Here is a 16,187-nt window from a genome sequence, read left to right on the forward strand (position 1 = left end):
AATATGTATTTTAATGGGTTTATTAGGATATTAGTGACCCACTAGTGTGTATTTGGTTGAGACCCAACCCTGTCATTATTACTTCTGCAATGAAACCTATTTGAGAATAATGCAGTTTTGCGTGATATCGCCTGTGCTTAATTTTGTTTTTTTTTGTGTTTAACTTTAATTGTAACAAAAATGTTTTCACAATTTACGGAAATGACATAAAGAACTGTTTGTGAGCGAATACAGCACTTGGTTAAAGTGTATCACGAACAAAGTGTGATCAGATATCAAATGTGTTGTAAAAGATTTAGTAGCTATAGGATAATATAAATTGACAGTGTGACTTACCAATTTTGTTTGTTTGTGTATCCCAACAGGTGTTTCCGTTAGGGTTCTCTTCTACCTACTGGGCTGCTGGAATTCTAAAATGAATCTGATTTGTGGTAAGTTATGACTTGTTATAACAAATTCCCCCTTTGAATCTGTTTATCCCTCCGTCAATTGAAGCGGAAAAACAGGAGTAGCTGCAAAATTTGTTGTTAATCCCAAATTGAAGGGAATGTAGTGGGGGGTGAACAACGGGAAGAAAAGAGTTGTTAATGTGGGATCAAAAGCCAATTGGACACAGATGGGATGAGGGTTAATTATGGAAAAGAGGGATAAGGATACTAGTTGAGAGGGATTAGTGGCAAAGCCATCAATCTATTGTATCTGTCACCCTAAATCACCATTAGACTTGCCCATTTTAATTGACTTTAATTGGCCCAAAAATGGTCATAACCCTAACCTGCTTTCGCCATCTAGTTCCCAAAATGCCATAGAAGATAACAACCGCATTTTTCCCTATTTGAGAGGTCGGTTTATAAAAAAGACCGTGATCTACTGAAATATGGTATGAAAAGATCATGGTCGACCATAATCGGCTATGAACAGATTTTCGGTCGAGCTTAATTCACTGTTTACAATAAGTTACCTCTGATAGAAAACCAATAAGAAAGTGGCTTAATTATTTTCGGCAAAAATGTCAAAATTGTCACTATTGAAATTCATTAGACGATGTTCTTCTGTTCATGGTGACAAATTAGCACATCATTTATTTAATTTGTCAACTAAATAAAAATGAAGGGGGTGAAAGATTGATAACGACGTAAGTCTAAAAACTGATTACCTTTTGATTAATTTGACAAACTATGTCAACTCTTGTGTCTTCCCTCTTTGCCTCTGTTTGTTTGCTTGAGAAACGTTTACTCTAGATTTCAAGTGTTTTGGGCAATAAATTAAAGAATTTATTATAAAAACCGACGAATTAGTTGTCGCTCCTCCTACTTAATGGTCTTTAATGAGAATCTTTATGGCATTTTATAAGTACAATTCAACCTAGGCTACGATTTAGTGAAGCACGGTTGAACCAAATGATTTGCTTTTCAACCTTAAATGGAGTTGATTGTTCAACCTCCATGAAATGGGGTCTAGGAATTTTATGTTAGCCTGTTGTTTTCCTTCGTGGAGTCAATTTTGGCTCATTTTCGCTGACAGAGGCCTTTTTCAATTTGAGTCAATCCTTGAAGAGATGTTTTTCAACTTCTCAAGGAAAAATTGAGGTTTTATGATTTGAAAATTAAATATATTTAGCAGATTTCTAAAGAAAACGATCCAATGGTACTGCAAACTAAGTCATTGTTACTTGTTTCTGATTGGTTAATCAAGTAAGGTGACTTAAGTATTTTTTTACATAGTAAATGTCAAATTGCTGAAATATTTACTGCATATAGTACTGCAAAACGCATAAGATAGCATAAATAGATCTAGCTAAATTGTTGCAACCCTCAAAGTTTCTGCGGTGGGTTGAGAACTTAATGGGCGCACGGCTTTCTTTACCGTTAGATATTTCACCATTTGGCCGACTGATATTTTCTGCCGAGAGATACAAAAAAGTACCGCAGAAATGCCCTTGAAAACATCAACCTGCTGATTTAAAATCTCAATTTCCCCATTCTTTAAAAAATTCGATTGGAATATGAAACTTTTTGTTTTTCGGGGATTTCGACGAACACTAAACACTATAAGCATTTAATTCCTTGAAGTTTGCGACAAATATTTACTCAAACATATATATCACCAATTTAAGACGAAGATAAAATCAAGCAAGTTTAGTAGCTCATCCCTGCTTCGCCTCGCTAAAGGAACAAAAAATTGAGCAAAACAGAAAAAATTCTGATATTATTTGTTTTTTTTTCATAATTTGAAATAAAAAAGAACATGACAAGCCAGTCTTTATATTTCCGCATGAGATTTAGCCTTGAAATCAATGAATATCCAATCAATTTTCCATCATAAATCCTCAAATGAGAAGCACTTCTGTGGTAGCGCAGAAAGCTGCAACACGTAAGCAGGAAAATTTCAAAAACATCAATTTGTATTGATTTTTTCATTCAAGTAGTTATTTAAGAAACAAAGACAAAAAAGATCTGTAGAAAACCAATCAACCATTTCTAACTATTCCAATTGTTACTTTAACGAGAAGTCCAGATAGAAGAAAAAAAATAGAATCGAGTTCATTGTTCGTAATTATCGTTTAGCTTAAGTTTCTCAACCGAGAGAGCGCGAAGCTCGATAAGCTTGATTAAAATTAATTTTATCACTTTTTAACTAGTTGCGATACAAAGAACCATCGGAGGAGCTTTCTTCTAAATCTTGAGAAAAAAATTTTGATTCCATCAGTTTTAGTTTAAGCTTTTATTTATTATTACAATGCCTATCTTGTTTTTCATCAAGAAACATTAGAAATGAGTTGATCAAAATGCTGATTCCGTTTTCAATCTGTGCAGGCTAACAACCATGCTGTACAGTATCCTATGCAGGGGTTTTACAGGAAAATTGGACATTGTGGTCAACGAAAATTCAGAGCTTTATCTTAGAATCTCTAATAGGTACCAGGGTCAAGGTCTTGGTCCTAGTAAGAAACAGATTGAAAATAATATATTTCAGTTTTGATATTATGAGACTCAGATCCGGGAGGCCGCCTTTTTTTCCATCGACCAAATCAACACGGTCAATTCAAATCAACGTTTCCATTGATTGAATCTAAGGACCGTTAAATTAATTTTAAGGTTACGAAGAGTAAACCCAACGGAAACTTTTTCACCTGTTTGAAAAAAAATATTTCTCAACTTTGATTAAAAATGTGTCTTATTGGGTTTAACACCCAAGTTATCGAGTTCTAAAATTAGCAAATCCTCTCTTATCTCAAAATTGATACCTTATAGCAATTGTCAAAACGCCCTAGTAACTTGATCGAATGGGGTCTTATTTGTTACTTTTTCCGTCACAATTGATGCAATTTGTTACCTACCCTTTTTATGTGCTTTTTTATACTATGTTTGCGCTACCATGAATAAACTTTGCGCTCAGCACGTTCAATTAATAAGTTGTTTTATTCAAAAACTCAAAGTTCCGTTCTATTAAGATTAGAACTATTCAGCACTTTAGTAGTCAGCCTTATCGATAAACATTTTAAAAAAAAATAATTGCTGGGTTATAAAATCAGCTAATGCAAAGGCCAGGTTACTTAATATTCCCTCATAATCTGTGAAAAGCAAAAAAAAACAAACCGTTTTGTCGAATAATATATTTCTGAAGCAAATTGAATCTGCCTGTTTTTGTGCCTTACTTGAAATACTTTATTTTTTTGTGACCTCTTTATTCGCAAAGACATCCTGTATGTCAAAAATTCATCAGATTATAATTAGTTTGTGCGTGCCCTAGTCGAGCAGTCCACTCAGATTCCTCTCAAAAATGCGAGATGACTAGAATGGGAGGAATTTGATCAGAATTAGCAGAATCATTGAAAAAATATGCAAGAAATGAGCGGAGAAAAGCAAGGTATCATCGGAATCTGAGCGGAACAAAATTTTTTCCGCTCCAATTCCTCTCATCTCCTGCATTTATATTCTACTCAAATTCTGCTCACTCCGGTCAAAAAATTTAAGGGCTTTGAGCGGATTTTGTTAAACTGTCCTTTCAAATTCTGCTCATTTCTTCCATTTTTTGCTCATTCCTCAACCTGGGTGGTTCAATCTGTACGATAAAACGAATCAACCATTTAATTTTTGCGTAACAATTACTTAAAAATCTTTTGAATAAAATATCTTTTAACAAATATAACTGAATCTCGGTTCGCATGAACAAATCTTAATTACAAGATTTCTCCACGCGCATATCGAATCAATAGTTTCTAAGTTTTATTTGGACAATATTGGAGCCCAGGTTTAGGTGTACGACCCTAGACAGCTCTGATCAGACCATTTCCCAGACTTTGCCGTCTTATCAGATCATCGTGCGAACCACAGGCCTCTGATCAGACCGTAGTGCGACTTCAGAAATTGTGCGACTATAGTGTAAAATGATAGCCTGAACCTACACGCCGGTCTAGCAATCTGTCGACGTTGCTTTGCTGGTAGTTTTCAAATGCATCGTCACCCAAAAAGAAATACATGCTTCATACATTCCTTTTACATGCAACAACAACGCGTGCAATCCAACTAAGTGAGTGGAGATGAATTTAAGAAGAAGCCAACGGAAAAAAAAGATCTTTGCGCGTACTAATTGATTAATCTAATTCAGTGCAGTGGACTGCAAAGAATCCGTGACTGCAGGCTCAAAGTTGTTGCATCTCAGGTTTAGAAGCGACCCTAGATCGCTATGATCAGACCATTTCCCATCAGACTATCGTGCGACCTAAGGCCCTCTGATGAGACCGTAGTGTGACCCAAGAAATTTTGCGACCATAGTGCGACCCAAAAGACCTCTGATCCGACTATCGTGTGACCCAAAAATTTCGTGCGACTCTGGTGCGACCCAAAATTTTGTGCGATTTTACTGCGACCAACGCTCCCTCTGATCAGAACATTTCTGAATACATGTTATAATCCGTTTTTAGTAGTTTAAATTATTCAATTTAAACCTATGTACTATTCAACTTAAAATTTAATAATTTAGTATATCTTGTTAAGGTTAGGACAAAACTAATTGTTAAAAATATAAACAGAAAATCATTTTGAAGTGCCTGCAACTTTTCTTTTGAGTCTTCAAGAACAGTGATAAAGAACTGCAGTCAAATTAATTTTGCCAGTTAATGCTCTTTGGTCGTAATTTGGGGCAACTTATGTCCAGACTTTGGTCTCTGATCAGACCGTAGTGCGACCATTGTCCAGACTTTTGTGCGACCTATGATCAGACAATAGCGCAACTTTGCACTCTGATCGGTCCGTAGCGCCACCATTGTCCATACTTTCGTGCGACCTATGAAAAGACTATAGTGCGACTTCGCCCTCTGATCAGACCGTAGCGCGACCATTGTCCAGACCATTTTCCAGACTTTGCCCTCTGATCAGACCGTAGTGCGACCATTGTCCAGACCACCGTGTGACTCAAGCGTTTCCAAGACCATGTATTTTGGGTCGCACCACGCCACCAGTGTGCAACCCAAATGGTCTGATCAGAGCGGCCTAGGGTCGCACACCTAAACCCGTGAGCTGTTCAACATTGTTCATTGTTTTCCCCGAATTTTATCTACGGTGGAAAAACAAACAACAAAGAGAACTGAAAGACAAAAATTAGTTTGACACCACTGGAGAAAAGTCAGAAGTCAGCTGTAAGTCAGCTGCATAGAAAATTCACAAACACACACACCTTTGAAATTTTTTCTTCTTGAACACAACTTATTACTCCACACTACCGATGCCTTTTGCTTACGCCTATTGATCCCTCTAATGAGCAAAATTTTGGTTAGCGGCTATTTGGTTCGCTTGCTTTTGCAATGAGGCATGCTTTACGAGTACAAAAAAAGAGCGAATTAGGAGCCTGGATTAGGCAATAAAGCTCGTGTCAAAACGCATGCATTGAGCTATGCAGCATATTTAGGTACCGTTAAAATATGTGAAGATTGGAGCTCAAACATGGTGGTTCAGCATACGATATAGAAGTAATATATAGATAAAGCAGACAAAACTTCGAAATAGAAAGATAAGAAAGATTTAAGGAGAGAAAGCAAGAAAGCAAGGACGAAGAACAGGAGTGGATGAAAAACAACAATTACCCGATTTTTGTGTCGAGTGGTGCAAAACCATGACCTTCGCATAACAGCCATAGGTCTTATCGCTTACGCTACTGATGTGTATTGCATTTGTCTATTGCTATGTCTGAGTCCAAAAATTAGCAAAATAAAGCGATCTCAAAACGCTTGCATTACGCTAGGCTGCATGTTTGCCCTGATCCCTTACGCTACAATTTTCTATTGTTTACGTCTATTACCCTTTCTAAAAAGCAAATTTTTGGTAGGCGGTCATTTGGCTCACGTGTGCTTGGTATCGGGCTTGGTCAGAGAGCGCATAAACGTGTAAAGATTACGAGCTGAAGTATGCCGGCATAGCGCGTCTCAAAGCGTCTGCGTACGCTTTGCTGTAGCGCTAAGGAGAGTTAAAGCACGTGGAGATAAAACGGATAACCATCACGCTCAATGGGATTTGAAAACTTTATATGAAAAATATTCTTCAGGAAAGAAAGTTAAGAAAAAGTTAATGAGAAAAAGAAAGCAAAAAAGATAGGAGTGATTGAAAAACAACAATTATCTATTTTTGCTTCAAGAAAACAAGAGCCAGTCTTCGCATCAACTCGGGTGCAAACCTATGCTCCCACTTAACAGCCAGAGGTTTCATCCCTTACGCTAGCAATGCATACAGCTTTTGTCTATTGCTCTTTCTGAAACATCAAAGTTTTGGACAATTGTTTTAATTGCTCACCTGTTTTGGCAAGTTTAATGAGCGCAAAATATGCGCAGATTAGAAAAGAAAATTTTACAAAAAAGAACGATTGGAGAGGAACAGAAAAAAAAAACGAAAAAGAAGGAAATAAAAAGAACGGAAACAAGAACAAAGGAACAAGAAAACCAACCTCCTCTAAGCTACCGATGCAAATTTCTTACGTCTTTTGACCTTTCTAATAAGCAGATTTGTAGGTAGGTAACTATTTGGCACGCTTTTGTCTGCTCTGCTTTATAATTGCAAGAATTATCAAATTAGGAGCACAAAATTTGCGATATCATTAAAGATTGTTAAAACATTAGATGATTAGGCGCTTATAAGTGGTGACAAAGCAATCGAATAATAAAGTTTAGAACAAATTATATCATAGAAAGATTAAAGAGAAAATTAGAAGGGAGCAAGAAAGAAAAACAGTAGTTGATGAACAACAATTACCATTGTTGAGCAAAAAAAACTGTAGCCATTTTTGACACGAACTCGGCGACGAACTAATTTTTCTCCAACAACCGCCATAGGTCCTATCCCTTACACCGATTTGCATTGCATTTGTTTATTGCTCATTCTACATCAACAGAACTTTAGTCAGAGTTTTTTGGCTCGCATATTTGCGCTAATTTGAAAATTTAATGAATGCAAAACATGGTCATATTGGGAGCTGAAAAGTGAGAGGACAGAAAGAGAAAAAAAGAACAAAAAGGAGCGAAATAAAAGGAACGAAAAATGAACGAAAGCACGAGCCAAACTATTACCATTTTTACACAGGAGATTTTTTGTTTACGTTGAAACATGTGAGGATTGAAGCTTAAACATCGTGGTACAGCAGTCGATATAGAATCAAAATATAGGTAAAGAAAAAAATTCCTGAACAAAGGCTTTAATGGCTCGCTTGTTTTTGCAAGCTTAATGAGCGCAAAACGTGTGCGTGTTAGGAGCCAAAATATGACAAATAAGAAAGATTGGAAAGAAAACAAAGAGAAAACAAAAAGAAACGATATGAATTAAATTAACGAAAAAAGATTTTGGCAGCCATTATTTAGACACGAACCCCTGCCCCTGTCGTTGGTTTTCCCGTGCTCTTTTAGATGCCCACTGCTTACGCTAAATAAAATTTCTAATGAACAATATTTTGGTTTAGTGGCTATTTGGCTCGCTTTTTTTCTATGGGGTATGTTTTATGAGGGCAAAAAAGAGCGACTTCGGAGCATAATTATTGAGATATAGGGAATCTTAAAAACCCATGCATTACGCTAGGCTGCATATTTTAAGACCATTAAAATATGTGAGGATTGCAGCTTAAAAATCGTTGTACAGCCTTCAGATTAGAAATATTGTATGGACTATCAGGCCCGCAAAAGCATCCCAAAAAAATCTTTCAACGGAAAGGAGTGTTTGAAAGAAATTAGGATTTGTTTGACATTAACTCTGACTCCAACGAATACCCTTCGTTTAAAAGGCATAGGCTTTAGCGCTTACGCTACCGATGTGTAGTATTTGCATCCTTTACCCTATGTAGCAGAAACCTTCTGTAAAGCGAGCTTTTTGGCTTTGAGTTAAAACCTTAGATGATTAGGTGGTCATAAATATATATCATAGAAAGATTAAAGAAGAATAAAGAACGGAATAAAGAAGAAAATAGGAATGAAAAACAGTAATGGATGAACAACCATTGTCAATTTTGAGCAAATTGAATATAACCATTTTCGGCATGATCTCGGCGGCGAACCATTGCCTCTCCAATGAACGCCAAAGGTCCTATCATTTTCGCTACCGATGCGTTTTGCATTTGTTTATTGCTCTTTCTAGAGCAATAATCTTTGGTCAGACTTTATCGGCAAAACTTTGGTCAGATATTTTTGGCCCGCATATTTGCGCTAATTGGTAAACTTAATGAATGCAAAACAAGGTCAAAATGGGAGCCTAAATATGAGAAGACAGAAAGAAAAAAAAGAATGAAGAGGAGCGAAATAAAAGTAGCTAAGGAGAACGAAAGCACGAGCCAAACAATTACCTTTTTTTATACGAAAAATTATTTGATTTTCTCTGACCGAACTCGAACTCGAACCCATGCTCCTCAGCTAACAACCATAGTTCTTATTCCTTAAAAAACTTATTCGTATTGGTTTTGTATCGGCATGAAATAAAAAGGAGAGAAAAGAGAAAGGAACAGAAAAGAATGAACGAAAGGGAGCAAAATAAAAACAAAGAAAAGAAAGAATGAAAGAGAACCAAGCAACAGCAAAAAAAAGTATGACAGAAGCAGATGAAAAGCCATTTTCAAAACCATTTTGGGTGCGAACCCAAGCCCCTTGCTTAACAGTCATAGGTAGTATCCCTTACGCTACCTATGCGTACTGAAATTGTCACTTGCGCATTCTAAAATAGCAGCTTTTTGTTCAATGGCTTTCTGGCTTGTTTGTTATTGCTATGCGGCATGCTTAATGAGCGCAAAAAATGGGCTTATTAGGAGCCTAAGTAAAACACGAGAAGGCAGTGAAAGAAAGAGAAATAAAAAAAGAGAACGAAACCAAAATTAGCGAAAAAATGAGACGAAAAACAAGAGAAATTGAAAAACAATTTGCAATTTTCCAGCCCGGGAAACAGTTCATGTTTTTTCACTCCTACTCTGACTCTTAACAACCATAAATCGTATCTCCTACCCTACTGATGCGTACTGAATTTGTCACTCGCTCTTTCCATAATAGCAGTATTTTGGTCAATGGCTTTTTGGCTTGTTTGTTTTTGCTTTGCGGCATGCTTAATGAGCGCAAAACATGGGCAGATTAGGAGCCTAAATAAAGCACGAGAAGGAGGAGAAACAAAGAGAAATAAAAAAGAGAAAGAAACCAAAATTAGCGAAAAAATGAGACGAAAAACAAAAGAAACTAAAAAAATATTTTTGCATTTTTCCAGCCCGGGAAATAGTTCATGTTTTTTCACTCCTACTCTGAATCTTAACAGATATTCGTCTCATCCCTTACGCTACCAATCCGTTTTGAATTTGTCTCTTGTTCATCTATATCTCGCTCTTCTATAGCGCAAAACACGGACAGATAAAGAGCTTAAAAAAGGCAAGAGAATGAGAAAGAAGAGAGAAAAGGAAAAGAAAAGAAAATATTAGAAGAGAGAAAACATTTGGAGAACCAATATAACATAACGGTTAGAGAGGAAATTAAAAAAGATCAACAAAGCAACGCAGCGGTAGATGAATAACAACAACCAAATTAGAGCCAAAAAATGTAGTCATTTTTGGCACGAACTCGGAAGCGAACTAATGCCTCTCCAATAATCGCCATAGGTCCTATCACTTAAGCTATCGACGCGTATTGCGCTTGTTCAATTATTTTTCCATATCGGCACAGCTTTCTTAAGAATTTATGGTCTAAATAGGTGCTTAAATACAAAGAAAGAAAGACAAGAAAGAAAAAAAAAGAAAAAGGAGCAAAATAAAAGGAACGAAAAAAGAAAAAAAGAAAAAAATCTGCACTTTTAGAAACAGGAAATTATTCGTCTTTCTCCCACCGAACTGGAACTCGAACCCCTTGCTCCTCACCTAACAACCATAGTTCTCATTTCTTACAATACTTATTCGTATTGGTTTTGTCTCGGCATGAAATATAAAAGGATATAAAAGAGAAAGGAACAAGAAAAGAAAGACCGAAAGGGAGCAAAATAAAAACAAAGAAAAAAAAGAATGAAAGAGAACCAAACAACAGCAAAAAAGCATGACAGAAACAGATGAAAAACCATTTTCGAAACCATTTTGGGTGCGAACCCAAGCCCCTTGCTTAACAGTTATAGGTAGTATCCCTTACGCTACCAATGCGTACTGAATTTGTCACCTGCGCTTTCTATAATAGCAGCTTTTTGGTTTGTTTGTTTTTGCTATGCGGCATGCTTAGTGAGCGCAAAAATGGGCTTATTAGGAGCCTAAAAAAGCACGAGAAGGAGGAGAAAGAAAGAGAAATAAAAGAAAGAGAACGAAACCAAAATTAGCGAAAAATGAGACAAAAAACAAGAGAAATAGAAAAACACTTTGCAATCTTCCACCCCGGGAAACAGTTCATGTTTTTTCACTCCTAATCTGAATGTTAACAACCATAAATCGTATCCCTTACCCTACTGATGCGTATTTGTCACTTGCTCTTCCTGTTATGGCAGTATTTTGGTCAATGATTTTTTTGCTTGTTTGTTTTTGCTTTGCGGCATGCTTAATCAGCTCAAAACATAGGCAGATTAGGATCCTAAATGAAGCACGAGAAGGAGGAGAAAGAAGGAGAAATAAAAGAAAGAGAACGAAGCCAAAATTAGCGAAAAAATGAGACAAAAACAAAAAAAATGAAAAGTACTTTTGCAATTTTCAAGCCCGGGAAATAGCTCAAGTTTTCCACCTCCACTCTGACTCTTAACAACAATAAATGGTATCCCTTACCCTACTGATGCGTACTAATTGTGTTACTTGCTCTTTCCATAATAGCAGTATTTTGGTCAATGGCTTTTTGGCTTGTTTGTTTTTGCTTTGCGGCATGCTTAATGAGCGCAAAACATGGGCAGATTAGGAGCCTAAATAAAGCACGAGAAGGAGGAGAAACAAAGAGAAATAAAAAAGAGAAAGAAACCAAAATTAGCGAAAAAAAGAGACGAAAAACAAAAGAAACTAAAAAAACATTTTTGCAATTTTCAAGCCCGGGAAATAGCTCAAGTTTTCCACCTCCACTCTGACTCTTAACAACAATAAATGGTATCCCTTACCCTACTGATGCGTACTAATTGTGTTACTTGCTCTTTCCATAATAGCAGTATTTTGGTCAATGGCTTTTTGGCTTGTTTGTTTTTGCTTTGCGGCATGCTTAATGAGCGCAAAACATGGGCAGATTAGGAGCCTAAATAAAGCACGAGAAGGAGGAGAAACAAAGAGAAACAAAAAAAGAGAAAGAAACCAAAAATAGCGAAAAAATGAGACAAAGAAAAACAAAAAAAATTGAAAAATACTTTTGCAATTTTCATGCCCGGGAAATAGTTCATGATTTTTCACTCCTATTCTGACTCTTAACAGACATTGGTCTTATCCCTTACGCTACCAATCCGTTCTAAGTTTGTCTCTTGCTCTTCTATATCTTGCTTAAAAAAGGCAAGAGAAGGAGAAAGAAAGCAGAAAAGGAAAAAAAAATTAGAAGAGAGAAAACATTTGGAGAAACAATACAACATAACGATTAGAGAGGAATGAAAAAAGGAGGAAAAAAGAAACAGAGTAGTAGATGAATAACAACAAACAATTTAGAGCCAAAAAATGTAGCCATTTTTGGCACGAACTTGGAAGGGAACTAATGCCTCTCAAATAATCGCCATAGGTCCTATCACTTAAGCTATCGATGCGTACTGCGCTTGTTTATTGCTCTTTCTACAAAAGCACAACTTTCTTCAGACTTTATAGTCAGAATAGGTGCTTATATATGACAAGAAGGAAAAAGAAAAAAGAACAAAATAAAAGGAACGAGAAAAGAACGAAAGCACAAGGGAAAAACCTGCAATTTTTGAAACAGGAATTTTTTTGGACTTTCTCAGACCGAACTCCAATTCGAACCCCTGCTCCTCACTTATCAACCATAGTTCTTATTCCTTAAAATAATTATTTGTATTGGTTTTGTCTCGGCATGAAATAAAAAGGAGAAAAAAAGAAAGGAACAGAAAAGAAAGAACGGAGCAAAATAAAAACAAAGAAAAGAAAGAATGAAAGAGAACCAAACAACAGCAAAAAAGCATGACAGAAACAGATGAAAAACCATTTTCGAAACCATTTTGGGTGCGAACCCAAGCCCCTTGCTTAACAGTTATAGGTAGTATCCCTTACGCTACCAATGCGTACTGAATTTGTCACTCGCTCTTTCCATAATAGCAGTATTTTGGTCAATGGCTTTTTGGCTTGTTTGTTTTTGCTTTGCGGCATGCTTAATGAGCGCAAAACATGGGCAGATTAGGAGCCTAAATAAAGCACGAGAAGGAGGAGAAACAAAGAGAAACAAAAAAAGAGAAAGAAACCAAAAATAGCGAAAAAATTAGACAAAGAAAAACAAAAAAAATTGAAAAATACTTTTGCAATTTTCATGCCCGGGAAATAGTTCATGATTTTTCACTCCTATTCTGACTCTTAACAGACATTGGTCTTATCCCTTACGCTACCAATCCGTTCTAAATTTGTCTCTTGCTCTTCTATATCTTGCTTAAAAAAGGCAAGAGAAGGAGAAAGAAAGCAGAGAAGGAAAAAAAATTAGAAGAGAGAAAACATTTGGAGAAACAATACAACATAACGATTAGAGAGGAATGAAAAAAGGAGGAAAAAAGAAACAGAGTAGTAGATGAATAACAACAAACAATTTAGAGCCAAAAAATGTAGCCATTTTTGGCACGAACTTGGAAGGGAACTAATGCCTCTCAAATAATCGCCATAGGTCCTATCACTTAAGCTATCGATGCGTACTGCGCTTGTTTATTGCTCTTTCTACAAAAGCACAACTTTCTTCAGACTTTATAGTCAGAATAGGTGCTTATATATGACAAGAAGGAAAAAGAAAAAAGAACAAAATAAAAGGAACGAGAAAAGAACGAAAGCACAAGGGAAAAACCTGCAATTTTTGAAACAGGAATTTTTTTGGTCTTTCTCAGACCGAACTCCAACTCCAACCCCTGCTCCTCACTTATCAACCATAGTTCTTATTCCTTAAAATAATTATTTGTATTGGTTTTGTCTCGGCATGAAATAAAAAGGAGAAAAAAAGAAAGGAACAGAAAAGAAAGAACGGAGCAAATTAAAAACAAAGAAAAGAAAGAATGAAGGAGAACCAAATAACAGCAAAAAAAAAGGTTTAACAGAAGCGGATGAAAAGCCATTTTCAAAACCATTTTAGGTGCGAAACCAAGCCCCTTGCTTTACAGTCATAGGTCGTATATCTTACGCTACCGATGTGCACTGAATTTGTCACTTGCTCTTCCTGTTATGGCAGTATTTTGGTCAATGATTATTTGGCTTGTTTGTTTTTGCTATGCGACATGCTTAATGAACGCAAAACACGGGCAGATTAGGAGCCTAAATAAAGCACGAGAAGGAGGAGAAACAAAGAGAAATAAAAAAAGAGAAAGAAACCAAAATTAGCGAAAAAAATGAGACGAAAAACAAAAGAAACTAAAAAAATATTTTTGCATTTTTCCAGCCCGGGAAATAGTTCATGTTTTTTCACTCCTACTCTGAATCTTAACAGATATTCGTCTCATCCCTTACGCTACCAATCCGTTTTGAATTTGTCTCTTGTTCATCTATATCTCGCTCCTCTATAGCGCAAAACACGGACAGATAAAGAGCTTAAAAAAGGCAAGAGAATGAGAAAGAAAAGAGAAAAGGAAAAGAAAAGAAAATATCAGAAGAGAGAAAACATTTGGAGAACCAATATAACATAACGGTTAGAGAGGAAATAAAAAAGGATCAACAAAGCAACGCAGCGGTAGATGAATAACAACAACCAATTTAGAGCCAAAAAATGTAGTCATTTTTGGCACGAACTCGGAAGCGAACTAATGCCTCTCCAATAATCGCCATAGGTCCTATCACTTAAGCTATCGACGCGTATTGCGCTTGTTCAATTATTTTTCCATATCGGCCCAGCTTTCTTAAGAACTGATGGTCTAAATAGGTGCTTAAATATGACAAGAAAGAAAAAAAAGAAAAAGGAGCAAAATAAAAGGAACGAAAAAAGAAAAAAAGAAAAAAAATCTGCACTTTTAGAAACAGGAAATTATTCGTCTTTCTCCCACCGAACTGGAACTCGAACCCTTTGCTCCTCACCTAACAACCATAGTTCTCATTCCTTACAATACTTATTCGTATTGGTTTTGTCTCGGCATGAAATAAAAGAGGATATAAAAGAGAAAGGAACAAGAAAAGAAAGACCGAAAGGGAGCAAAATAAAAACAAAGAAAAGAAAGAATGAAAGAGAACCAAACAACAGCAAAAAAGCATGACAGAAACAGATGAAAAACCATTTTCGAAACCATTTTGGGTGCGAACCCAAGCCCCTTGCTTAACAGTTATAGGTAGTATCCCTTACGCTACCAATGCGTACTGAATTTGTCACCTGCGCTTTCTATAATAGCAGCTTTTTGGTCAATGGCTTTTTGGTTTGTTTGTTTTTGCTATGCGGCAAGCTTAGTGAGCGCAAAAATTGGGCTTATTAGGAGCCTAAAAAAGCGCGAGAAGGAGGAGAAAGAAAGAGAAATAAAATAATGAGAACGAAACCAAAATTAGCGAAAAATGAGTCAAAAAACAAGAGAAATAGAAAAACACTTTGCAATTTTCCACCCCGGGAAACAGTTCATGTTTTTTCACTCCTAATCTGAATGTTAACAACCATAAATCGTATCCCTTACCCTACTGATGCGTATTTGTCACTTGCTCTTCCTGTTATGGCAGTATTTTGGTCAGTGATTTTTTTGCTTGTTTCTTTTTTGCTTTGCGGCATGCTTAATCAGCGCAAAACATAGGTAGATTAGGAGCCTAAGTGAAGCACGAGAAGGAGGAGAAAGAAGGAGAAATAAAAGAAAGAGAACGAAGCCAAAATTAGCGAAAAAATGAGACAAAAACAGAAAAAATGAAAAGTACTTTTGCAATTTTCAAGCCCGGGAAATAGCTCAAGTTTTCCACCTCCACTCTGACTCTTAACAACAATAAATGGTATCCCTTACCCTACTGATGCGTACTAATTGTGTTACTTGCTCTTTCCATAATAGCAGTATTTTGGTCAATGGCTTTTTGGCTTGTTTGTTTTTGCTTTGCGGCATGCTTAATGAGCGCAAAACATGGGCAGATTAGGAGCCTAAATAAAGCACGAGAAGGAGGAGAAACAAAGAGAAATAAAAAAAGAGATCGAAACCAAAATTAGCGAAAAATGAGACAAAAAACAAAAGAAATTAAAAAATACTTTTGCAATTTTCCAGCCCCCGAAATAGTTCATGTTTTTCCACCCTACTCTGACTCTGAACAGTCATAGGGCTTGTCCCTCACGCTATCAATTCGTTTTGAATTTGTCTACTGCTCTTCTATATCTTGCTGTTCCATAGCGGAAAACGCGAACAGATTAGGAGCTGAAATACGGCAAGAGAAAGAAAGCAGAAAATGAAAAAAATAGAATAGAGAGAAAATACTACCAATATTGAGTCAAAAAATTCAGCCATTTTTGGCACGAATTCGGGGGCAAACTAATGCTTCTCCAATACTTGCCATAGGTCCTATCGCTTAAGCTATCGACGCGTATTGCGCTTGTTTATTGCTCTTTCCACATCAACACAACTTTCGTCAGACTTTATGGTCAGAATAAGTGCTTATATAAGACA

Source organism: Convolutriloba macropyga, chromosome 2 (assembly GCF_964194025.1).
Source record: "Convolutriloba macropyga chromosome 2, txConMacr16.3, whole genome shotgun sequence".
Classification (NCBI taxonomy): Eukaryota; Metazoa; Xenacoelomorpha; order Acoela; family Convolutidae; genus Convolutriloba; species Convolutriloba macropyga.